This window comes from Wyeomyia smithii, chromosome 2, assembly GCF_029784165.1.
Source record: "Wyeomyia smithii strain HCP4-BCI-WySm-NY-G18 chromosome 2, ASM2978416v1, whole genome shotgun sequence".
Lineage (NCBI taxonomy): Eukaryota > Metazoa > Arthropoda > Insecta > Diptera > Culicidae > Wyeomyia > Wyeomyia smithii.
In genome coordinates this window covers 67,138,850-67,165,965 of record NC_073695.1, presented here as the reverse complement: position 1 = coordinate 67,165,965, position 27,116 = coordinate 67,138,850, and the positions used below count along the sequence as shown (strand labels likewise).

At 38.0% G+C, this 27,116-nt stretch overlaps 1 protein-coding gene across 4 annotated transcripts in view; it reads right to left on the bottom strand.

The window, feature by feature from the left end:
• LOC129721769 (semaphorin-1A) overlaps window positions 1–25,787 on the bottom strand; it is a 202,125-nt gene extending 176,338 nt beyond the window's left edge. For 3 of the 4 annotated variants that reach the window (XR_008727488.1, XM_055674698.1, XM_055674696.1), the window contains exon 1: window positions 24,816–25,787. The gene's annotated coding sequence lies outside the window, so the exon portion shown is untranslated. The remainder of the gene's footprint in view (window positions 1–24,815) is intronic. The other variant, XM_055674700.1, reaches the window with a different exon arrangement.
• Window positions 25,788–27,116: the final 1,329 nt, after the last annotated feature.

Below are 27,116 nucleotides of genomic sequence, written 5' to 3'. Positions count from 1 at the left end.
CGTTTTGAGAGCTTATCACCAAAGCACTCAAACCTCGAAATGGGCTAAGGGAATAATTACATAAATTTTTAATTAATAATTCTAGGAATCTGTTAAAATAATCATAGAGTTCATCAGTTCTGGAACAAATCTTCGAAAAACTGGATATCCGGAAGAGAGGATAATCTCTTGGAGTGTCGCAGAAGCTGTTTTAAAATAGTATAAGTTGCTGAATGTTTTGGTAGTGAAACTATTGGAATTGGATGAAATTGCAAAAGTTACAAGAAGTTTAATTTGTGGAACCCGGGTACTCCGTCGGACACGTAACGAGTAAAGAAACTCATTTAATGGGACATCAAAATCCACATGAATGGCTATAAGCCTATAATCTTTCATTTTTTCTAGTTTGAGCTTTAAGGCCACACCTGTGTTGACCAGTGTTGCTAGCGAGAGTTCGTACTCCGTGTATGTACTCAAAAATACGCATGATCTGAATGTTAGATCTGTCCACAATATTTTGGCAACCGACCTTGAATGCAACGTCTACAAGAAGCGTCAAGTTTACGGCATTTCCGAGTCCTCTCAAAAAATATAGAGCACGCTGGTTACGAGTTTATTTGTCGGGTGAGAAACTATTTCTCTTGGAGCAGCCACAAAATGATCGATTGTGGGCAGTAGCACGAGACAATATTTTGGAATCCCAAATGATTGTTTTTCGATTCTAGAGTGCATCACAGAAGTGATGGTTCATGGGAGTTGTTTGGAAACGGAGTAAGCTTTCATAGGTTTCCATTGACAAGGACATCAAAGCCAATGTGTTCCAGTAAAACGGTGCACCAGTGCACACTGCAAACTTGGTTAAGGGGTTATAAACCTTTTTGGTCGAGAAAAATGAGGGAAGTTTGAATCTATTTTTAAGTGCATAGCACCATTTTCATTGCATCAAAGAGGTATTTTTCTGAAAGTACAGTTTATCAACAATAAAAAATATGTTTGATTTCGAGATATACCAATTATTACTGGAGTAATGGCCGTTTCCACGAAACGCTATTTTTTTTGTAGAGGCTTGCGGTGATCCTGATAGAGACTCAGCGGGTCAACCGAAATCAAAAAATTCATATTATTTCATTAGTTTAGAAGTGTGTCGGGTCCTTGAACGATCGCTTTTATAAGCATTTTGTTTTCAGTGCAAACGGGGACGTTTTTCCCAAAAAATGCACGTTTTGAGCGCTAAAAATTGCATTAAAAATTTTTTTGCGGCAAAATGTAATTGTATGCTTCAAAAAGTGATCGTTCAAGGACCGGTGAATTTAATAACGAAAATTTTTTAAAAAAAAAAGATGAAGGAAATCGGTTCAGTAGTTTTCCCGCAATCAGGATCACGGCAAAGTCATTTTTTGGAAAACACTATTCCGAGATAATCGCGTGTAAAGTTTCAAGTTTAGCTTATGAGGCCGTGGCGAGGCGTGCTGCAAATCGCTCTAACTTTCTTCCTATTGCTCAAATCTTTATGAAAATTTGTGAAAATGTTCTCAAGATGTTGTATTTGGAGATAATACAATAAAAATATTTTCGCTTTTTTGGAAACTAAAAAGGTATATAACCCCTTGAAGGCTAGTGTAGGGACAATTTGAAGGATTTTCTGGATAAACATGAGTTACCACCAAACTCCCCAGATCTAAACCCAACAGACTTTTTTGTCTTGTTCTGCATGATGTCACAGCTTTCTGATTACAAGATATCCAACAAAGAAGTTTGAAACGGTTATTCAGAAAATCTGGGATAAAACATCAATAGAATCAGTACGTGCTTCAAAATGCATTTGAAGTAGGTAAGGCTAAGAATGGGATTATTTCAAACCATCTACTGCCCAAAAATGCATAAGAGTCACATTGACCAAAACGTTCAACTGAGTAAAACGCAGTATACGCAGGTAAACTGCTGCCTTTTTTCCTAATAATTCAAACAAAAAACAAAATTTTAAAACATGAATTCATCCGATGTAACTATATATGGCAGAATATTTTTATATGCAATAAGGTTATTGTTGTTCCAACTAGTACACTTCAATTGGTCTTTTAATGAAAGTTACTCTGACTTTCTACTAATTATTTTCAGCTCTGAGCCTGTTTTGCGTTTATTTATAACATAGGACTGACCAAAATTATTATTTTCTCCATCATTTTAGTAATAAACATAATTTTTCCTTGTCATTTTTTGAGAGCACACGTAATGTGAAGAAGTTTCTGAGATTTATCTCGAAAGTGATGAAAATCCACACGGGACTGTTATGCATTTATGGGCAGTGTACATGTTTTTTTTTTTATTCTCGTTTATTTTCCGTCGGTCTAGCTCCGCCACTGTTGTGGCCAATCACCGACGCCCAGGGAGGCGACTCCACACCCAGGACCCTAGCTCACGACCCGTTTATTAACGGACCGGCGCCAACGGCTTTACTTCCTCATGCGATGGAAGGCGTGATCCCAGAGATTTTTCGCCTCAGAAAATCTCCCGGTGTCGGCTAGGATTGAATCTAGACCAGTTGGGTTGGTTGTGAGTGGATCACGCCACCTCACAACCATCGACACCTATGTCGGCGGTGGGATTCGAACCCAGGCGTCGAGCGTGGTTGACGGAGACGTTACCAACCACACTAGGCCCCCGCTCCTGCAGTGTACATGTTCACTACGGAAAAAAACTTTCAATGAAAATATTCAGAAATTCAATGAATTTTCGAATTTTGAAATCGTATCTGAATCTATTGAGCACGGTGTATTAGAAGTGTTTTCAATTTTTTACATTATAAAATAAGTAAGACTAGTTCCAAAACAAATAGATCTTTTTATTACTCAGGCGTTGGGCGTTTTTCTTAGAGATTTCAGAAGTCATTAATTCGTACTTTATGTAATTAATTTGCATGTTAATCCTCAATGACAAACTACGTATTAGCATAAAACAAAATGCCATTACCCAACGGGTAAATTAGTAGTACAACCAAAGCCAAAATGAAGCGAACCGCAAGTAGCACAAGACACGAGATTAAATCTTAATAAATGACTATATGTATGCAAAACCCAAGATGCTGTTGTATCTGTTCGAAACAGGATTCCACCACTAAAGTGTAGACGGACAAGAGAAAAAAAAGTGGCACCTCTTTTCATACATATCAACAAAACCGTACACACGATGACACACATTCACGCATCGAGGTTCATTATACTAATTTGCGATATTTGTTTGGCACACTCCTCCCTTGGGCGGCTGAACTGCGTCACCGACCACAGCACGCGAGTAGGGCAGAGGTTATGGCTAGAAAGGACCAATCCGCTTAGCAGTGTGAATCGATAATTTATAGCTCTTATTATCTACCGAATCGGGGATGGTTGTTTATTTTCCGCTACGCAAATGATTACACTTTGCCATTTCGTCCGACTTTGGGTGAATCTTGGCTAGACAATAGTCTCGGCTTTGGGAAAAGTCAACATAAACAAGACAAAATTAGCGACTGTTGTCGTCGTCGCCGTCGTCGTCGCGACGCTGATCTTTGGTTGAATCTGCTGCCATTGGTTCGTGATGTTATGGCTTAACTTTCGCCGCATCCGTTTGCTGATTTTTTTAATTTTGCTTTTCGTACCCCTGGCTTTGGCTTAGTCGGCAGCAGCCGATGTCTCGACCTCGTCTAGCTCAAGTGTTGCGATGTGTTGTTTATGCTGTTTAGCACAGTGTACAGAGTATTACCAGAGACGGTGAAGACAGAACCGATTTATCCCTCCAATCTCGCGCACACGTCAGCAATTTTCGGACGACGAAGCGACGACGACGACGAGATGAGACGTGGTCAGAATGAAAAAAAGAATGAGTCGAAAAAATGTTTACGAGTAAAAATAAATGTTTTCCGATTTTTGGGGCCGGACATTCGCGCGCGCGTTGAGAGAAGCTTTCTACGGAGCAGCAGCAGCTCGCAGAGATAGAATGGGAAACAGTTGGTGTTTTATCACACTCGAGTGCTTCTTTTGTTTTTCGTTTTATTTTTTTTCGTTCGATAATTTTTCATCATCTGGTCTTTGGACAGCAATCGTTCCGATCTGTCGGACGGTTTCCGAACCACCACACAAGAGACGAGACCCCGTCCTAAAGAGCGCTTACTCTAGTACAACACTAGAAGGTATTTCAAGATCTTCCTCACTTCTCTCCAATAAAGTCGAGAGCGGTGAATTCGTCTAATGATAGATTGCTGTTTTCGACTGCGCCATTCGGGAAAAGATGACCAGGTTGAGACGAAACTGCCGAAACTCTTGTGGCCGATCGAGAACCATACTTTTGATGTAGCAGAATAAACGCCAGAAACTCGTTAAGCTGCTCTCGAGCAGCAATCGACTTGCGTAACACGAAGATCGCTGCGAACTTTGTGATGATTTCACTGAAAATTACGCTGAGAATAATCTCACGAAGCGGAAAACTTCAGTCCAGTTGTAGCTTAATAACATAATACAATAATTGCACTCGCGTAGATGTCATCACGGGGTGTACTTGGAAGCGCTGCAAAAGAATGCCAAGAATGTCAAATTAATTTACGGTCTATCGGTGTCAGCATTGATTGCATACTGATTAACACTTCGTCATCAGGCAACCGTGCTGATGAATCGAGATTTCTAATTCTGCCGTAGTTAATTACAAATACTGTAACTGCGTTGCAATCGGCGTCAGCAGCTTTGGTTTACGATTGCGTGACAGATCTTTTCCGATCGTAAACAAATAAGCTGCCCGCATCACGATATCGGGACGGGGGTGCGGGGGGTTCCTGGTATGCGCGCCGCGCAGTTATAATTCCTTGTACCGCACAGACAGCATCGATTAAAATGCTGTTCACATCTGCATAACTTGGCAATTACAGGCTGTCTCCTTGGAGCCATTTTAAGCTCGTCATTCGCTGAATTTGCGACGATAATTGTAGCGCAGTGATCAGTGCTGATCACGCTCGTATTGTTCTTCCGCGAATGGAGGTGACTCGTTTGATCTAGCTGGAACGCATTACTCCATTCAATAGGACGATTGATATTTAAAGAACTACCAAACTTAACGGTGCAATATAAAGAGTAACACCAACGTATATTTCAAGCCGTATTCGCAGGCTTTTAACCATTCACTTTTTACGCTTTGTTTCATGATTATTTTTGGGTTTTCCTTTTCAACCTTTCACTTTTATTGTCATTTAATTTTTAATTACTGTCTTAAATTTGAGTTTTTGGTTAATTTTTATTATTCTTCTGAATTTTCTAATTCTACAATTGAATTTTTTCCACTTATATTTATTTGCCTGGTTACCATTTATTTTTTCGCTTGTGTTTGATTCGTATTTCTTCATCATCATTTTTTTCCTTTTCACTTCCTTAAATATTTCAAATTTTTCACTTCTTATCTTTCTTTCGATCTTTTTTTCCAACTTTCGTCCTCCAGTGACCGTAAGCAAACGTAGAAACGACAAACCCGGCGAGCAATCATTCTGCGGCCTTTTGATGCAATTATTCTGCGGCCAGTGGCACCAAAATGTTCAGAAACTGTCAAAAAAATATAATCTTTCATTTTGCTTCTGTTTGAGCTCTAGGGTAAAACTTACGTTGTTGTTCATTTGACATTCTTAAATTTTTATTCTTATTTTTTTCTCCATTTATTTCTAATACTTTTCATTCTTCAGTCTTCATTATTGATTTCATCATTACTCATCCTCCATTCTTAGTTTTTTATTCTTCGTCGTTTCTTCATTATATTTTTAAACGTCATCATTCATTCTTCGTTATTCGTTGATCGTTTGTCATTTCTCATTCTACATTGTACATGCAGTTTGCATTGTATATGCAGTTTTCAGGTTGGAGACCTTTATCCTCTATTTTTCAATCATCGGCTATCATTTCTTTTATTATTATTCGTTCCTGATTTTTCATTTTTCTTGCTATTTTTTTCTTGTTGTCGAATCTTTTGTTTCCAACTTCTTATTAAGAGTTCTAATAAATCAGTTTAGAACTGTTTACTGTTGATTTACTATCTCAATTTTTAAATTTTCCTAATTCGAGATATAATATTTCATATGTCCATTTTTATAGTTTAGAATTTCAAAATTTTATTGTGGATCATTCCATCTCAAGTGTGCACACCTCATACCAACGACATTTTCAGATTTGACTAAGGTTTGTTCCACTCAGTATTTGGCCGTTTCCTTTTATCTACTGCAGCGCCTTTAGTTGTCGTACCGAGAAACTAATGACAGCGTTTTGATCTAGAAGGCTTGTTTAGTTAGTGGTGAAAATTTCGTCAGGATTGGTACACGCGTTAAAAAGTTATCCAAAATGGAACGCGAGAGACGAAAAAAAAAATGTACACACCTGCGTTGAAAACCCAACATGGTCTAGAGGAATGATCGCCGAGGCTTCAAAGTTTTCATCACTAAAGCAACCGTGAATGGACAAGTTTAAGTTTAAGCTAGCTGTCACTACGCCCGGGATGTATTGAAATGTTACAAGCAGAGTAATATTGATGTTATCGAAAAAAGGCTTAATCCACCAAACTGCCCACAGTTTCGTCTCATCGAAAGATATTGGGTAAATTAAAGAAGTGTGGAAAATCAATCAAAACATCATCTGATATGGCGAAGTGGTGAAAAAAAAAATGGCCGATACGGTTGATGTTACCACTGTGCAGGAATTGATAGGAGGTATTCGACGAAAAGTTCGAGAATTCATCAGAATAGCAGACAAATATTTTTTCTAGTATTTTTTCCTTGAAGTTAAATAAAAAACCTGCAAAAACATATTTTTACAAATTTTGTACGTTATTTTCTCATGGAGAAAACGGAAATTGTATGAGGCCAAATTCTAAATGAAACAAACCTTATAACTTTGGGGAATTGTTCATATAAGTTCACTCTGCAAAAATTCTAACTTTGGGTCACCCCTCGCTCCGTGAAACTCCCCTCTTTTTTGATAAAAGTAACGCTTTCCGTGAAAAAAAAACATTATTTTCGTTCAACTATGGCTACAAAAACGTAGTGTCTAGATTTTTGGAGTAAACCAGTCAAGGATTCTAGAGAAAATATCAATTTTAGGCGGTAGTGTTGCCTATCCTTTTCAGTTTTGTTATATCAATGTACATTCCAGGTAATAAATTTTGAAGCAAATTAGTCAAGGAATCCAAAAAAAAATATCAATTTAAATTGCATTAGAATATTTTTATTTCAAATTTGAAAATTTCATCGTGTTTCCAAGAAAATTTTATAGGACAAACCTTTACCACTCAGAGGTTTTATGAGCAAAACTCAAGTTACATCATTTTAAGGAGCGAAAGTCAAATTTAATCTGATTTGTTTATAATTTCTATTCTTATTTTGATAATATTTCTGTTTTTTTTTTTTTTTTTTTTTTTTTGAGGAAATTATCCAAGGAAGTCATAAAATATATAAACTCAAACCGGAACTGCCAGTTGTCAGATACTTGAATGTCTACATTTTTTCATTATTAACCAAGCAGCTGGCAACACTTCCGGTCAACATTTACATACAGGGTGATTGGTTCATTGTTAGGAATTTTTCAGAGGCTGATTCAGGAGATAACTTCCGATGGGTTTGGGATTGTTTGGGGCCCCAGACAGACTTGGCTCCAACTGACCCACCATCTACCGCAAAATGAAAATGAAATGATATGAAATCCATAGAATTGCTCTGAGTGGCATATATTTGAAGTAAAGAGCCACTTTAAGGAAGGGTATTCAGAAAACTTTGAAGCTGAATAACTCTGAGTAGATTAACATTAGGGCATATGCGTAGAAAAGTTTTGTTCATCAAATGTGGCCCTCTATTAGCCCCTGAAATTATCCAGTAAGGAAACAATCATCCTGCAGTTTCTGAATTCCTTGGTAAATTTCCTTCATATTGCGTCATCTAGAATGTCCGAAATTATAACAGAAATATAAGCAAAATAAGAATTTAAATTATAAACAAATCAAAGTAAATTTGACTTAATTTCTTAAAAATGCTGAGTTACAGCATTTTTAAGAATTTTATTCAGAATACTAATGAGTGATAAGTGTTTTTCATGTAAAATTTTCTAAGAATCGCGATGAAATTGTCAAAAGTGAAATAAAAGTATTCTCATCAGCCAAAAAATTTAATTTAATTTTTCAAATGGAAAAACAACATATCTGGCAACATTGTCGCCATAAAAGGATATTTTTTATGAATACCTGGAATGTACGTTTATTAAACATATCCGGAGATATTGAAAACTTAAGACCAAAGAAAATTTAACTTTTTTACGTACTACTGCTGTAGCTTGAGTTTTGCTCATAATATCTCGGGGTAATAGGTGTTTTTTTCATGTAAAATTTTCTCTTGAACACGATGAAATTGTGAAATTTAAAATCAGAAAGCACTCATTTGGCGAAAAATGCAATTTAATTTTTTAAATACAAAAATAACACATTTGGCAACATTGCCGCATAAAATTGATATTTTTTTTCGAGTGGAATATCTTTCATCACCTTGTTAGCCTTTTATTAAAAGTCAATGTTACTGGTGATCACTGTTGTGATTGATGATTAAATAAAGATCAATTTAATTTTCACAGCAAGCTCTACTTTATTTCATCGAATTGACCGATGAAAAACCATTTCCGCTCAAGTTCATGAGAACCTAGCACTCGCTACACATAACATTATTGAGGAAATAAAAGTAATAAGTTGGTAAGTTATAAAGCCCAAAGGCGAAACCAAAATTTAAGTAAGGCATCAAGGGAGAAGTACTGGAAACAAACGAGAGCCCAACAACAGCCCTGCGGGAGCTACCTCTCGAATCGACCCAACTCTGGTGAGCACTCGAGAGCCCGTGGTGAGCTTGTAAGCGGAAAACCGGTTACAGGGATTAAGGTAATATCGATTTTATTTATAAGCAACCACCAGCAGCAGTCACAGTCGACTTTCAAAACTCCAATCAAAGCACAACTGGGAATCCGTGGAATCGGCACAACGAGCGTAAAAACCTGTTCCCGCTAGCACCGAGCAGCGCGCCGCGCAAATGCAGCCGTATACCTACTGAGGATCAGATTCGCAGCAAGTTTGGTTTTTAAACTTCCCCGTCGAGGCCACCGTTTTGCGCAATCCACTGTCCTCCTGGTAACCACCGTCGCATACAAGAGCACATACACGACACTGGCGAAAGATGCTGCCAATGATTACGCCTCTTCGGGGTGCGGTGATTATGGCGACAACGGCCCCCGAAGCAAGTCAGAAACCATTAACCATCCGATACACCTTAATTTTTCCAGAAAGGTTTGGCATCTTCATATCCTCGGTTCGGGACTCGGACTGCGCCTTTCTGCCACGAAACCCACCCTACGGGTGTAAACGACTTTAAATATTCATATCCCAACAGAAAAAAGATTCCCACCAGCGATGATGAGCTACAAAAGCTTTTATCTGTAATTTAAAATCTACAACACTTCTAGGCCTCACAAGCCAGCTTGTGTGGATCGTCGTTGCTCCATTTAATCGAACCAGGGCGCTGGAAAATGTTAATCTCAGTTTTACGACTCTAAAACTGAAGTAGGCTCGCGATTGAGCTGGGCGAGATAAATGTGTATATGTGTGGCACTCCCTATGCTGAGAAAACGAGAAAAAATTAAGCAGTTCAAATCTAGAGCAAACCTGGCTAACGCTAAATGGTGTCGCTTGTACTCTATTTGCGCACAAATGGTAAGGTAGGTGTATGTTGGGTATGTTCTGCATGCATTCACATTCCGTCCAGTACAGAGACAGACTCATACGCCAAAGGTGACGTAAGCGATCATGTTGTATACCAGTTTTGCCATATTTTATCTCTTTTTTTTTTCTTTCTCAAACCGAGGCAGTTTTAATCTTTTGCATTCGCGTTGTTGATATGGAAAGATACCTGTTTACACTGGGAGGCTTTCTTGTTTTGCTTTCCATGTCCCGCCTGTGTTTACCGAACATCATGCCAAGTGCATCTAGATTCGGTCTGCGTACCAGCAAGAAAACGGGGACGCCACGCGGAAATCTAAACAAACAGCAATTTTCGTAATTGTGTGCATTTTATAATCCTAAACATTAGTAAATCGTGTTTAGATTCAGCTGCACATAATCTTGGGAGTAGAGAAAAAAGAGCTCGAGCGTCGTACGTCGTGATCAGTCATGAAACGCAGAAATTATTTGAAAGCTTCATTAGAACGCTAATGCTAATCAAAATCACTTAAACATCCGAATCCGTTACAACAGGACAGATGGTTTCTGACATAAATGCACCTCATTTACTTGTTGTCGTATTACTCCCCACGGCCAGTTTGGTCAGCGGTAAAACATCACGTTTGCACGGGTGAAGGAAGTGAAACAAAAAATCACAGCCAAATTTTTTACCCTCATTTGCGCCTACCAGCGCGGGTCCGAGTACCTGTTTTTAGAATTCTACTCTTTCACCAGACATAAATAAACAAACAATAACTTTTCTCTGCGAGAAATGCATCCATCGTCTTTCACATTTATTCTCCACCAACTAAGCTGGAAACGGCAGTGGAGAAGCGGTTCGTGTTTGATCGACGCTGACGCGATGTCGTCTCGCTTCTGCAACAGGTAGCCGGCTAGCTAGCAGAAGAACATCACCGAGAAGATGTGACCATCGGAGCGTCCCGGTACCCGCAGGGTAATACCAAACGCGGAAACGTGTTTAAACTAACAATTTCAAATGGTCACTGCTGGGGCCTCCGAATCGGTAGGTCGGTTTGCCACCTGCGCCAAACGCAAAGCATGCTGCGGCTCAAAAAAAAAAACTAAACAAAACATGGCGCACTCTAAGCCGGGGAAACTAACTCTGAGCAATAATTCATACACTGTTTACGATTTTGACCACGTCCTGCACGCCCGGGGAAAGAGTGAAACGACTAAATAGCCACAATTTGCTCGATTATTGCGCCGTCGAGAAACGATCGGCTAATCGGCGATTGCCTGCACAAACCGCTATGTGATTTATTTTGATGAAAATGGTTACTTAATCGTAGCTCTTCGATCAGAGTTTAGCCACAGAACTCGACGATATTGGTACTCAGCTTGGAGGTGTTTGGTTATTGATTGTTTCTGTTAGTTTCGTGCTGTCAAAATCTAACCCAAAAATTGTTTGTTGAATAATTTCTGGGTTGGAAATGGTTTTTTATCATCCACAATCAATAATGACTTTCATTATCAGTTCACTAACAGTTCTCAACATGTTACCGAAATGAAATAAAAAAAAAATATGTGAAAATAATTAAAACTTACAGTTATTCTATGTTATTTTGAATTTAATAAAATTAAAGATTTAAGGTTGGAACATAGATAAACAGACGTACCACAAAATATCTTTTCGTGAATCAAAATAATGATCAATTCAAATGAGTTTCAGTATACCTGGGGATGTCACGTTCGGTATTTGATGAAAAAATGTCAACAGCGAGTAAATTTTCTCCGGACAATTACTGGATCATGGTGGGGCGCCCACCCAGGAGACCTCATAAGGCTTTACCAAACAAGGATATTATCGGTGCTTGAGTACGGGTGTTTCTGCTTCCGCTCCGCTACAAACACCCATTTAATCAAGCTGGAACGATTGCAGTATCGTTGTTTGCGTATTGCCTTAGGTTGCATGCATTCGACCCATACGATGAGTTTGGAAGTTTTGGCGGGCGTTCTCCCATTAAAAGACCTCTTTTAGGATCTGACTTCTCGTATTCTCATCAAATGTGAGGTTTTGAACCCCTTGGTAATTGAAAATTTCGATAGGCTAGTTGAACTTAATTCTCAAACCCGTTTCATGACTGTGTATTTCAATCACATGTCTCAAAGTATAAATCCTTCCTTATACACCTCCAATCGTGTGAATCTATTAGATACTTCTGTTTCTAGTGTGTTTTTCGATACATCCATGATGGAAGAAACTCGTGGAATCCCGGATCATTTACGCGTGCAGCAGATCCCTAAAATATTTTATAACAAATATGAAAACATCAACTGCGACAATGTGTTTTATACTGATGGATCACTTCTCAACGGGTCCACTGGCTTCGGTATCTTCAACAATAATTTTACCGCCTCCTACAAGCTTTATCCGAAAAATCTTCTCAGATTACCTTAGTGTGGGTTCCTTCTCATTGTTTCATTCCGGGCAATGAAAAAGCGGACACTTTGGCTAAAGTGGGCGCAACAAACGGTGATATTTACAACAGACCAATTGCCTACAATGAATTTTTAAAATTTTCACGTCAGAATACACTTATCAACTGGCAGGCCTCGTGGGATAAGGGAGAACTGGGGAGGTGGCTACACAGCATCATCCCCAAGGTTTCCACCAAACCTTGGTTTCGGGGGTTGGATGTAGGACGAAATTTCATTCGCATGATGTCTCGGATTATGTCCAACCACTACGGATTAGATGCACATCTCCTGCGTTTGTGGGTATCAAGACATTGAACACGTGGTTTGGGTGTGTGCTGAATTCCGCGGCGCCAGATCTCTACTTTTGGATACCCTCAGAGCCCGAGGAATACAGCCCTATGTGCCAGTTCGTGATATCCTCGCTCAGCGAAACTTGCCATACATGCTACTTGTTTATAGCTATTTGGAGAGCATCAAAGTGCTCATTCAACAGCGAAACGAATCTCGGATAAAAAAAAACCATGTTAGTTTTAGTAATAGATTCAGTTTCAGCTCGTAAACGGCAGCGAGGATAAAAAATTTGCCTTTAGCTTAAAAGATATTTTAGACCATAAGGAATGAGACTTAATTGGCTCCGTAAAACATTAATTTGTATTGTGCCGTGTCAAATAAACGTGTGAGCAAAAAAAATGAGTTTCAGTTACGCGGACTTCCCTTGTTTTGAAGATATGTACTTTGCACGAGAACAAACAGAAAAAAGAAGACAAGAAGACCCCGCGAAGAAATTTTATCGTAGCATATGTCTACGGCACATCAATAGTGTTGGTAGTATGCTCGCTAGAAATCATCAGGCGTAAGATGTTTTCAGTTTCAACCTAGAACGGGAGTCAAAATCAGGTCAGTTTGTTGTATAAATTATTGTATACTATGTAGGTACTATAAAATGTTTCCGAAAACGGAACCCTTCTATTGCCAAAATCGAAGTGTGCTAAAAACGGAACATGCAAAAAATGGAAACCTACTGTATATCGTTCCATATCCGACCAGTCTCTAAAATTAGTTTTTTTTTTGAATATCTAAAAAACTTGAGCTTTTAGAAGTCAACAATGTCGAGCATATATCATCCAAACACAAAACTTTGTAGAAAACACGAAAGAGATAGCTATTACACAGACTGGAGAACTGCCCAAATGTTAGCTCAAAATAGACTTCTTTCATTTACTCTCAAAATACTGGCTTCATTAATATACTATCGTCAGAAGAAATCTATATATATATATATATATATATATATATATATATATATATATATATATATATATATATATATATATATATATATATATATATATATATATATATATATATATATATATATATATATATATATATATATATATATATATAAAAAAAAATTCATACAGACTTTTTTTGTATGCCTGAAGGGCATTGGGCAGAAGTGCCACTACGACAGGAGTGATTGTCTTTTGAGGCTGGCCCCGATTGCTTTACACGGACTACAGGAGCTCGAAAGCATCGATTTAATTGAGGACCAATATGGTTGATCAAACCAGTGACTGTTTTGGAATTGGTGCTCCATACCTGGTATGGAGTTGAGAGGTAACTTCCGAAGAAGTTGAACCTCGATGAAGCAAGAGCTCCTCAACAGCAGAGTAAATGCGCTGAGCTCTCAGGTTCAGCGTTTCAGAAGCGGCAATTGTTGGTTGGGACTTTGCCGATTTTCTTTAAATAATAGAGAACGGGACAAGGTCCGGTGAGGAGTCCCGTGATGATGCGTAGTTCACTACGAGTTAAACTAAGTAGCCATTTGGTAAGCGCAAGGTCGAGGTAGATAAACTGTTTAGTTTTTCTACGTTGCTACGGCACGTTGCCAATGAGATGCTATTTCTAGCTTTTCCCATGTACTTAGTTCCCCTTTAATGGCGGATATGGAGGTACCCAGAAACGGTTCCGGTTCAATGAATTGCTGAGCAGATCCTTGTCTTGCTAGGCTGTCGGTATGTGCATATCCCTCGATTCCACAATGTCCGGGTACCCAAAGTAGCATAAGGCAAAAAGTGGAACTTAATTTCATAGCCCTTTTCACCTTCATCCTAGCTTAATAGTGTCTACGAAACAATTTTCGCATGAATGGCCCGCATAATTGCAATTTATCAAAAATTTTGAACAGTTTACTATAATAAAAAAAGAAAAAACTAACTTTTTTGTGTTAAAAGATAGAGGAACGGTTATTTCATAAAAGTTGTAGAAAATTTGCAAATATGAAACTTTGTTGAACAAATTCTATCTTCATTCGGTACAAAGTTATAAAGTATAATATATGGAACATACTTAAATTTATTTTTTTGTACTTAATTTTCAAAATGCATCTAATTTTACACGAAAGTGTTGTTCGGAGGAATTGTTAGGGCACACAAAACACACATTTTTGCCAAAGACCATACATCTCCAGGACTTTTCCTAACTAAGTTATATAATAATTTAGCTTATTTTCTCGCTAACTTCAAGGGCGTAAAGGTTAAAAAGGGGCTAGTGAAATCATGATTCCAATGCTTTTCCGTTGCCCTATTGGACCACTGTGCAATGAAGACGTAAGACCAGAGTGCTAATTATGGTTTTAACCCCCAGGTCTTGCCGAACAGTGGTACTGTAAGCCCAGATCGCTGAAGTCGCCTTATTGATAGAGTAATCTAGTTGAGCAGTCCAATCCAGCTTTTTATCCAGAATGATTCCAAGGTATTTGGTCTCATTGGTGAAACTCAGTCAGACCCCATTCAATAGTGGAGGAGTGATTGAATGCACCACTGGGAGGTGATGATGAGAGCCGTTCGTATTCGACTAGAAAGAGTTGCATCACATTTTCCCCAGTAAGGAATCCGTCAAGTCATAACCAATGACTTCGTAGCCTAGCTGCGATAGCTTAGTGAGAAGAGCGTCTACCATCAGTGACCATAGCTGTGGAGAGAGAACTCCTCCCTGAGGACACCCTTTTACTGCCTCAACTGTGACAGACGTATCTCCCAATGCAGCTGTGATCTTCCTGCTCGAAAGCCTTGCTTGAATCCAGCCCATTGTAGTATTATAGACTCCTTTATTTTGAAGAGCCCTGTGAATACCACAAAAGATCAAAACAATGGTCGCAGTGGTCCAAATCTTACAAAAAAAGAGCCCTGTGAATTGATGCAAAGGACGTGTTATGAAAGGCTCCCTCAATGTCAAGAAATGCGTTTTTTCGATCTTCGTCACTACGCAATGCAGAGCGGTTTCTGTAGATTTGCCCTGTTGATAAGCATATTGATGCTTATGCAAGGATCCTTCAGAAACTCGCTGCGGATGTAGTTATCCGCATAGACTTGGGGATGAAAGAATCGATCGGCGTGAAAATTTGTATGTGGGGGTTTTTGGGGCCAGGAAAGGTCCTTATGAAAGTTTGAGACCTCTCCCTCTTCTCAAAGGGAGTGTTCTCGATCAGAGAGACAAAACAAAAATGTAACAGAAGCAGTTAGTTTCTTCTGAGAAAAACATTTCAGGATGTGTTTTTATTTTGATCTCGTTAGGAGTTAAAATAACAAAAATTATTCTACTAGTATCAACCTTTGTTACTAAAGTATCAGCTTTTTAAATGAATGAGATAACATATGGAACAGTATAATAACAACCTTTGCACACTTCCGTGCCGTGTCAAATATACTATTATTGATTAGAAAAAACCATTGCACACTGAGCCAGGAATGAAATCTAGCAGAACGAAGTTTTAGCGCTCTCAAGGTTTAACCAATCGGTATCCGATCTTCTACAAACTTTCTTGCTATAGTTGGCACTTCAATTTGGATGTTTAAATTAGTTCGGAATTCAGCCGTGAAGCTGGCGTTGCGATGCCAACTTCTTTCCTTGCACACCAGAGCTTTGCAGTTTTCGACAAAGTTGAAGATCTCTAAATTCTATGAAACTTAACGGAATATGCAAGTTTTAAAGATCTATGAGTTTTTATAAAATTCGTCTGAAGTTCACGTTTTCTTATGATAATTTTATGAGTTCACTCAAATAATTTCTTACAATTTTTTGTCGATAGAAATTGAATAATTACGCAGGGCTGGTAGCAGGTTACTTTTTGGAGACTTGGTCTCTGATTAAGAGCTTGTCTCTAAAAAGTTTCTTTTTTCAACGAAAGGCCTCTTAAGTCTCTTTTCTCTTCTAAAATGGTCTATTTTCACCTAAAAGTCTCTTTTTCCATTTCTCGTTTAAATTAGCAGCCGATCTTGGAAGGCGTATCAGTTGTGCAACAGGAAATGACATCGTAAAAAGGACGGACGATACAATTTAAGAAAATATCCTGAAAAAGAAAGACTTTCTAACTAATTTTCGTAAAAACGGTTTTTGCTTTTACTAATGAGTTTGAACGCTTGCTTATAGCACCACAACAAAATTTCGAGAAAAAAAACCTTATTTTTCCGGTAGAAGAAATCGTCATCGAGTGGCACGTCTGCTTGTCTGTACCAAAACTGAAGCCAACAATTCATATCGGGAGGACTCTGACACATGAGAGAAAAGTGTCTATTTTACTTAGTGCAAAGGGTAAGTTGGAATGATGAATATTCTTGTCGAAGTAAAGACTTACTCTGTCTTTTTTAAAGCTATTATTAAAAAAAATGTTAATTATTTTTGGCGCGATTTAGGTGATTTACGCGTCTTTTTTAACGCGGATCTCAGAATTTCCGTGGTTTATTACGCGGATCTTTGGGAAAAATCGAGTTTTTCTCAGATTGTTTAGGAAAATGTTTTTTGTAAATCGTTTATTCAGAGTGTTTGTTTAAATTAATTTACGGACCTTGAAAAAATTGCTAATACAGGTGGGACTCGATTATATACAGTCTCCGAAAAATTTTCACTATATATAATCGAATCCTGTATATAATCGAATCAGAATAAATTTTTTTTTGTTTATTTTGCATAAATATTTTATTGTTTTTGAATAAATAAATAGGATTTTTTTGACTAACCCCCTTAAAGTCGCAAATAACCTTTCTTACAAAAATATATGTATATATAATCGAATCAGAAAAAAAAATTTCGTTTATTTTGCTTACATCTTTTGTTGTTTTTAAATAAATAAGTAGAATTTTTTTGACTAACACCCTTAAAGTCGCAAAAAACCCTTCTTACAAAAATATATGTATGTATAGATTTCGTAGTTATTCTTTATGTTATTGCAGTCAGCCATGGCAAGAACACTACACCGTGCTGCACGGGTGCCACTTTTGCATAGAAACACTACACGGCGTGTATTGCAACTTGCACTGCGTGATGTGTATTGGGTAGATGGTAGATTAGCTAGATTAGCGACTTGCGTATTGGGTAGATAGTAGATTAACTAAAAACATTGCCTTTAATTTATTTAAATTTTTGCTCACCAGTATAGATTTCAACTTCATAAAAATAAGTATTTGGAAAGAGTCATTCTCTATCACCTCAACCTTAACAATGAAATAGTAATATTAGGGTCCATTCAAATTTAACGTGACATAAACATTGGACTTCCGGAAAACCCTCATCACTTTGTCTAGCATGCAGGCCCGGATTTGAGGGGGGGGGGGGGGGGCAAAGGGGGCAAATGCCCCGGGCCTCCCGATTGAAGGGGCCCCCCTAGTCCAAGGGCGACCTTTTTTTTTGCTCGTCACCTTCCAGAACGTTACCTCAAAATGTTTCAAGAAAAGAGGGCCTCACAAACAAATTTGCCCCGGGCCCCCCAGCTTCTAAATCCGGCCCCATCTAAATTGATTGCGACGTTTTGTCAGATCTCTACCTCCCCCTAAGCGTTACGTATTTTTGGACGATCCCTATACGACATTGTTGCTTTAGGTAAGTTATATTTAAAATTGAAAAAAAAAAATTTATGATTCGATTATGTACAATTTTATATATAATCGAATCATATATAATCGAGTCTGTATATAATCGAGTCCGACCTGTACATTCTTTTATCCTCAGATCTAGAATTTGGTGAGTTCCAAGATATCAAAGTTCTTCGCAAAAAATAAATGTTTTGAGGTAACAACAGATCTCGACGATTCATTCAATTCTAAGACATCTGACATAAAAAATCCGACAGTTTAATGTGCATATTTTCATCGGTAAAACAAGTAAAACTTGGACCACTCGGAGCAGGGATGGTATTCTACGCGATTTTTCGGGACTCGTAAGTAATCTACGTAGAAAACTGTACTCTACGTTTTCTACGGTAGAAAACCTCTTGCAAGTAGAAAACTCTCAAACACTCGAAAATTCACAGTATGAACCATAAAATGCCATTCGCTGCGCTGATTAGGTGTATTTAAGTAACGGGAGAATCAATCTAACAAAAAAAATAACACGAAAAAGGCAAGAAAGTGTTTTTCCGGACTATTTTGTGATTATGGCGAAACAAGCAATGATAAAGAAACTCAAAAAAGCAAACTAAGTTTTAACTCAATAATTTCAATCATAATTCACGGTTCAACAACATATTTGTTGTCATCCGAAAATGTTAATGAAAGCAAAATCGCATAATATACGTCACATACAAAATTAGTGCAACAGCAAAAGCGCATCTAAGGCCTGATTTCTACGGAACTATGCTACCGCTGTCAAATCTCATATATTTAGAGCGTACCCAACATCTCAATGGTTCATGGTTCCCCTGGCATATATAAAAAAGCCCACCAAAAATTCCATGCAACTTTAAATGGTTGCAGGAAGAATTCTTTACACCCTTGGGCAAAATAACTCTAAAATGAGTAATATTTGACGCATTTTCGTAAAAAGTGAAACAACTGATAATCTGAGTAACTCCGTAAATACGCATAATTGAGAAACAAGGCGTTTTAAAAACTGAGTGATTGTTACTCACTTTTTGGGTACAGTATTACTCAGTTCTGAGTTAAGTAATTACGTAATTTTTGGGTTCTGAATTGCTAATTAATTTAATTTACAAATTCATATAAAGTTTCGAAGATAAAATTGAACATACCTAGGTTTGTTGTTTGTACTGGCTAGAAAGCCCTAGAATATTTTGCAACCAGGAGGTATTTCTAATCCAAAAACTTATGAAACACATCAAAAACAAATTCAATCGACGGAGATTAAAAGCAACGATTTTAAATGTAAAATTCGTTCTCAATTCACACAAAGTAATCATCACAATTAAGAATAAATAGTGTTTTTAAACTTAAATTCCGATTATTCTTCATGTAATTTACCACAAAAATCTCTTTGCAGGTTTTCGTAGAATAGTCGTAGAATACTCGTTTCTGGTTAGGTATTCTACCAGAGGTATTCTACGTAGAAAACTCGTCGAAAACTACATGAGGTTTTCTACATGACATCCTTGACTGGGAGGCTCTCCTTCCCGGAATCTAATCGAGGTCAAATTTTGCAAGGAGATTTTTTTTGAGAAGACAAAACTTATGAGTTACACCCAACGGTTAAATTTAAGAAATACTGCCAAGAAAACCAGGAAAAAGCGAGAAATCGAAAATTGAATTTAAGGGGCATCCTGTTATACGTTTATATTGCCTTTTTTAATACACTCGTTTTATTTCCTGATTTAGCCTTGTTCACAAATTAATAGATTTTTTTCGCTTCCTAGTCTAAATTCCTTTTTCATAAATTTTCTCTATTGTCACGGTTGCTCTTCGGTCTCTTTTGGTCGCTTTTTTTCGGCATTTGGTCTCTAAAGTTCCTATCTCTGTAATAGAATTTAGAAGAGTATGCAGTATGCAAAAAACTCCATTTTCTCGAAACATTGCTTCACCAAGGCAGTTTCGGTTTTCGCCCGCTTTCCAAGCTATCTCGGCAATATGAGTTTAAAATTGGCAAACAAAGGCGTCCTCGTAGAGTGCAATCAACAGAGAAAGAAAATCATTTACGTTTTCAATCAGGAAAATCCCTCTTGTGGGCGACACATCTCTGCACACCGCCAGTCTGTGTCAGTCTGAGTCGAGACCGGCTGTTGCGTTCCTATGCGATGAGGCGATTTACAAGCGTTGCAAAGAGCTCGCCAAAAAATGTTTTCGTTCAGGATTTTCGTCTCGCCGTCTGTGTGCCATGCTTTGCAACTAAAATTCTAAAACGGAGATAGAAATACGAAAAAATCTCCTTACTGCTTTATATTTATAAAAACCCCTAGACATATCGGGGTAATTTGAGAAGTTTTCTCGTTTGGCACCGAGATGAGCCGAGTTCATGCATGTGCGAGGAAATAGACCACTTGCAGAGTAGGTTCGCATGCGCTTCGCTGGGGCGCAGGAATAGTTGTTTACATTAAGCGCGCGTGGGTTTTTCGCCCAACAGCTCTAGCTCTAGCTAGGTAGGAACATTTAATGCACCCTCCCTTTGCCTGCGCCCCCTTGCGATTCGGGAAGGTTTGATTAAATCTACCATCACCCATCATCCGTCTGTTCGTCAGTTGCTGATTCGCGAATAAGTTTAACCGGGAAAATCCAACAGCTTCACCAAGCTGATGCTGGCGGCGTTTGACGTACGAGCAGTTAGGGATGCATTTCCGATAATGGCAGTGTAATGGCGTACTGAAATTAGATCGATGGATTTGTAAAAGGCCACGGGAACTTATTTGAGTTTTTTTTTTCAAGAGAGTTAACAAAAACTTTAGTCGTTTAGTTACTGTCTCAAATAAGGCTAGACATAGCCGTGCGCAGGATTCCTATTCAGGAGGGGTTTTAACTCCAACCTATTGAAAAATCATTGGCGGATTTCCTCTGGTGCAGTCAATAAGGTTGCAAAAAATTTTCTCATGCCGTAGAGAATTCCTTCCCGATCAGTCAGATGACAGCCTAACATCAAAGAAGGCTCAGCAGCCATCTAAAAATGGCGCGGGCTTCGCTCGGTTCGAATGAAAAACAATCTTTGTCCGGTTCAATGCCTTCTTTGTTCCTGTTTCGCGTTGTCACCGCGATGTGCTGCTATCTGTACTATCGTTGTCGTTCGTTCAGATAAACGATCTCTTGCCTGCCTTCCTGCCAGATTACATCCTACTTCATCAAGTAGCGTAGATAGTCGATTTCTACTGCTGCTGCTGCCGCTGCAGCAGTCAACCCGCCAGGCCACACCGGCATATAAATTGAAACATGAATATAATGGAACGGGAGAAATCAACAGCGAGAAGGAGACACTTTGAAAACTTTAAATCTGCCCTGAGTAGGCAACTATTTATTCATATGTTATCAACACAGCATACAATGGAGCAGTGGTTGACGGGTACAACGATGGTATAAATTTTAATACGATTTAAGAACATCGATTTGAGCACACGGCTGAAGCTCCGATGCGACCGACACGCAGCGAAAGAGGGAACCAGAAACTAGAAAACATGTTTCCGCTGTTTCCCCCACTGCTGGCTCACCTGTTGCCCGCTAGTTCTTCCCCCGAGGATCACGGAGAAGCTTTCACACACATAAAAGCGGCACATATGTGACAGGCCCGCGTCTAATAGGCACATCCATCGTCAGCCGTGGCCAGCCTTTCGAAAGGCAGGCTACCGAACGTAAGAATTACACCGCCTGAGCGACGCAAATCTGGTGGCCATGGTAGGCAGGCTTCGAGTTTCTTTTTCTCCACTTTCATTTCTCTTCGCATCGGACGAACGGATTTAAATGGGACACTTAGTCTTCGCCAACCATTCCATCACTCACAGCGCTGTCCGTCCGTCGGAATCTGCCAGGGCGATCGGCCTCGACGATCGATCTGGTTTTTATTGTGGAGATACGGGACAAGCCATTTGGGACCCATCGCGTCTACGCTTCTACGATAATTTATATCGCATTTTATTTTATAATAATCATGTTCTCTGATTTAATGTAAGAGATAATTACTATAACGAGAAAGCGAAGAGCGACCGGGCACAAGGCAAACCGACTCCTCGGGGCAGTAGCATAGGGGCCATTATCATCCTAGCTAAGTTGCTACTTCGGAGCCATTATTAGATCGTCCAGCAGTCGTGGGTAGTTGTTCATCGTGCGTACTCTGTGGCTATTGAGCGAAGAAACATAAACGAGAAAACTTACAGAACAATCAGAATAGGCGTTGAACTTTGTGCCGACGCTACCGACGCTGACGGAACACCTCCAATCTTGATCGTGAGTGGACCATCAAATGGGATGATTCTCAAAAAAAAGCTGCCCATTCGAAGGCAGCTCAAACCTATTGGTTTATTTAAACGTTTGCGAAATAAAATTTTTATTTGCTCTTAACGAAGAACTACTTGGCGTCAACTTTCAACACAATCAGCTTACTAATGAGGTGATGGTCTTTGCAAGTACCTACACACATGGATTCTGGTTGACTAGAACGTATGTAAAAATAAGACCGACATCCTGTGCACGGAGTTGTTTTCTTTCAATCGCAGCCAGATCGAATCACGCGACCGGTTTTCGCAGCAATCCGTTATAAAGGGTACAGGTAAATGACTAAGCCTGCGAGTGGCGTCCTGGTTGGGGCAGATTCTTAAGCCTCTAGGCGGAACTGGAGAGCCTTCTAGCTACTGCTCCGACTGACAGGAAGTCAATCAATCGGAATAGAGCCGGTTTCTGTTGGATACTCTGTGTGTTTCATCAAAGTGAGAGATAATCAGGTGCGTTTTTCTAAAGCAAATACGATAGGGTTTTGAGATAATATACCGACTGTTTCAACGGAATTGTATTCCGTCCTCTTGGAAAAATTTTTAATGAAGGAGTAATAACAATTTCCTAACGAACCTTAGCGGTTAGTGGGTACAATTGTGTGCAAATTGATTGGGTGAACGGTTGTTCTCAATTTGTGGAACTTATTATCCAACTCATTGAGGAAAATCAGGAATGACTAGAAGAATGTTTATGTTCTATGAATTCAATTTGATGATATCTTAACTCCTGAAATCAGACAAGGAAAATACCAAGGACTCCCTACAAATAAAAAACTCAAAAACGTAAAATATTTAGTCGTACTAGAGTTGCACGAAATCGAAGATATTTTTCAAACACTGATTAAAAAAAACATCGTAAAGAGGCTCTTATCAGTAGGATCATGTATGTAAGAGGATAGTAACTGCAGAGTTTGATTAATACCAATCAGTCAAACATTTGAAGATTTGAATGAACCTATGCATATGTATTTGGCATAGCAAACTGCGTATTTTTCACAGGTGGAAGAATTTTTTAGACTCAAGAGTAATATTCTAAACGGACGTATGCATTTTCCAAGCAAGAAAAGTAAAGTAGCTCAGAAACCTTTGAAAGTACAGAAACAATGTTTGAGAGAAATTGTAAAGAACAAATAACTGTAACTTTGTAAAAAAACACGCAAAAAAATTGTTTTTTTTGTGTGAAATTTTCTGAATGGGGATATGAAAAACCAATTTTTACTAAAAAGTTTTACTCAATTTTACAAATTTCAATTATGTATAGAAAAATAAAGTTCCAATGATGTGGTTCACCAGCATCAAACAGAAATTTATTGAAAAGAACGGTCAATATACCACTTTTTTTTCGAAAACAAGAAGATTGGATGAATAATGAAGAAATAGTTTTCATTCTTTGAATTATTCTACTCATGCAAATTAATCTCCGTGAATGTGAACATAACCATAACTCCTGAACAAAAAAGGGTAATCTCATAGAAAACTGGAAATTCCCTGACTTAGAGTTCAAATACCCCAAAAACGAATGCGTATAGAAATTTTACAATCAAGAGCTTTATGATTTGAAATTACTATCAACATTAAGCTGCATCATTGGAATTTGATTTTTCTCTACATAATTAAAATTTGGAAAATTGTTTAAAACCTAACTTTTTAGTAAAAATTTGTTTTTCATTTTTCCATCCAGGTCTTTTAATTAAAAGTTTGTGAATAATGTCAAGTTTCGAGAAAAAATAAAATTGAAAAAAAAATTCGACCCTGTGTGAAGTGTGAATTTAATGCACTTTTCAATTTTTCAACTTAAAACCGTAATAACTAGAAAACGAATGAATTTACCGGTTAAACCATCATAAGCTTTTTGATTAAGGATAATTTTTTCAATCATTGAACATCATTAGAATATAATTATTGTGAAAAATGACATAAACTTTAATAAAAAATTGGTATTTTCATTTCTGCAACCTGGACTTTTCACCAAAAGTTTTATTGTTGCTAGGAGCATTTCCGAGTATTTTTGGTTAATTCGGGATAAAAAATAAAACGGCTCAACACTTCTTGTATAAGCATTAAAATTAAATCTAAATTGGGGGATGGTCAGTGTTAAATTGTGTACTTTTGTTCCATTCCTTTAGCTTTGACTATGCACTTTTAGGAGATTTCCTCCGGATAAAATTTGTATGAACCTAACTCGAGTGTTTTCTATCTGATCTATATAGGCTTTCCAATGTTTTGAATGGTCGCTAAATATGTATTAGCGACTTTTATTTTGAAATTATGTTAAAATGAGTGAAAACGGTGAAGAATCGAGCTTCCGCTACTACTTGCAGCAATTTTTAAAAAATGTATGAATATAACAAAACATGAAACGATTTTTGAACAGTTTGTATCCGCATTTATGCGGTTTATAGGCTTGTTTAGATTTTTTTTTTTTCATTTTTAAAAATAGCAACTAACGACAACTCACCAATTTTTGTTTTGCTGCTTAGCTCCAGTCGACTCAGCTATTGCCTTCTATGACGTCCAGCGATTTGTAAATCAATGTAAACTTTTTTCGACAGAAAAAGCGTATTTTCACTAGCAGATTTCAACCGTATTTGGTGTTATGAATATTCAGCACAGCTTTCCGTTTGATCACTGGAACATTACACTTTTCTATCACTTTAGAACTTCCCTGAGCTTGACGTTTTAACTTTTCTTACACTCTCAAGTTAAGGCCACTGAGGAATAATGTAAACTTCCTGCGAATCGAAGTACAGGGAAACGCACCAAAAACAAGCATCACATGCACATGCATTCAGTTACAACAATAATCAAAACACGTTTTGTATATATATTTTTTGTTAATCCCGCGCAATCGATTGTGTAGGCGCGGATTCAGTGGAATAAATTCACTCGTTTTCTCAGGTGCGCATGCTCGGATCGATTTATCATGATTCAGGCGTACCGATTCTCTACACTTGTGCCCGTCACTTCTTCATCTCTCCTGTGTGTGTATATTATTTTTTGTATTCTTTATTCCTGCTTCTCGATCAAGCCACCCGTTTTTCGTGTTTCTCACACTATCCGCCTTCTGTGTCAGATAAAAGAAAAAAAATCACCATCCAGCAAACAGCAACTTGTGAGGGTTTATTTTTCACTCCGTTTTGTGGCTTTGCTTTGCTTATTCTGCAGTTTCACTAGTTAAAAAACGGCGAATAATCACAATTGGGAACTTTTATTTTTTCCGTACTTTTTAACACTGATCAATAATTAAAGTTAGAAGTAATTACTCACAAAAACACTGTAATTGTTCACTGTTGAAAGCTTCATTAAACAGACCTTTATTTCTAGACAGAGCGAAAACCGTTTGCGCATTCAACGAACGAAACACCGATCAGCGTTGAAACAAACCGTTCAAACCACAGAAAATGCTCACTCGATACTGAACTGACTCAAGCAGGGATGGAGAAGCATAACCCGACAATACGCTACTATACGGCTGAACACGATAGAAGAGAGCTCTCTTTTTGCTTTTTTTTTTCTCGTGTTCATTTTCATTACCCTCTGCAGCCATCCGCATATGCAGCAGGCTGCGAGTGTGCTGCCACTGCAGTGAGAAAAGGAAAGAAACAGCAGAATGTAAATATTTTTAATTTTGCTTATATGTCCTACACGCAGTTTCTTATGCGCGCGTAGTGCTTGCCGGGTTCAACGTATACGTTTTCGTTTATTTATGCCTTCCTTCACTTCGATTCATACGAATACAACACTACGGAGAACGAATGGACGCAATGAATGGCTTAATGCACACATGCGCAACATAAAACCGGTTTTCGCGAAGCAGCAACAAGAAAAGCAGAAAATCAAACTGTGTGTGCGTGGAGTAAACAAAACCGGTCTCTGTACTGTGTACAGTGTTCATTCACAGTAAGAAGCATTAAAGGGTTCATCCTTCCGAAATGTCACAAATTATTCACAATGGTCGATAATGGGGCAAATGCGGTAAATGTGTGTATTCAAAGAACAATCAAAGCAGGTTACTTATATCGAACTCGTTTTTGCGGCGGCACACTCGACAAAATGCGGCGGCACACTCGACAAAAATGACTAGAAAACAATTCATTTCCAGAAAATGAAACTCGAAAAATGAGCAACTTCGTATTTATTCAAAATTGTGTAACTACAGCATGAGCAAAAACTGGGTAATTATTATTCTTTATGATGTATACAATTGAACTCACTTTTGCACTCATTAAAACTCATTTAGTTAGAAAACAATCAGTTTTAGTGTAAAAAATTGTCCATGTATTAAATCTAAAACTAAACAGTTTTAGAATTAAAACATACACAGATTTAGATTATGGAGCTATCAAGTTTTTGAATTGATAAATATTAATTTTTGAATTCAAAACTGCTCATTTTCGAAATTCAAAAGTATTTAGTCAAGAAATTACAGGAGGGTTGTGTGCAAAGCCACGACCGCAAGGTTGAAGTAGAATACTTTTACAAGAAAGATAACCCGGCTGCTTGCGTGTCAGTCATTTTTTCTAGTAAATAAACGTTGACTATCAATCGAATTTTAAAGGATTGATAATTTTCAATAATATACTAAGTTGCTCGTTATGATTGGGGCTTGACAATTTTTAAATTTTGGTTATGCGAAAAAGTAATTTTTATGCATATAATGGATGTTTTTCGGATGTCCTGTTGAAGGAAGGAAGAGATAATTCAGTACGTTCTGAGACACGGAGATAAAGTAAAATTTATAACATTCACAAATTTAAAA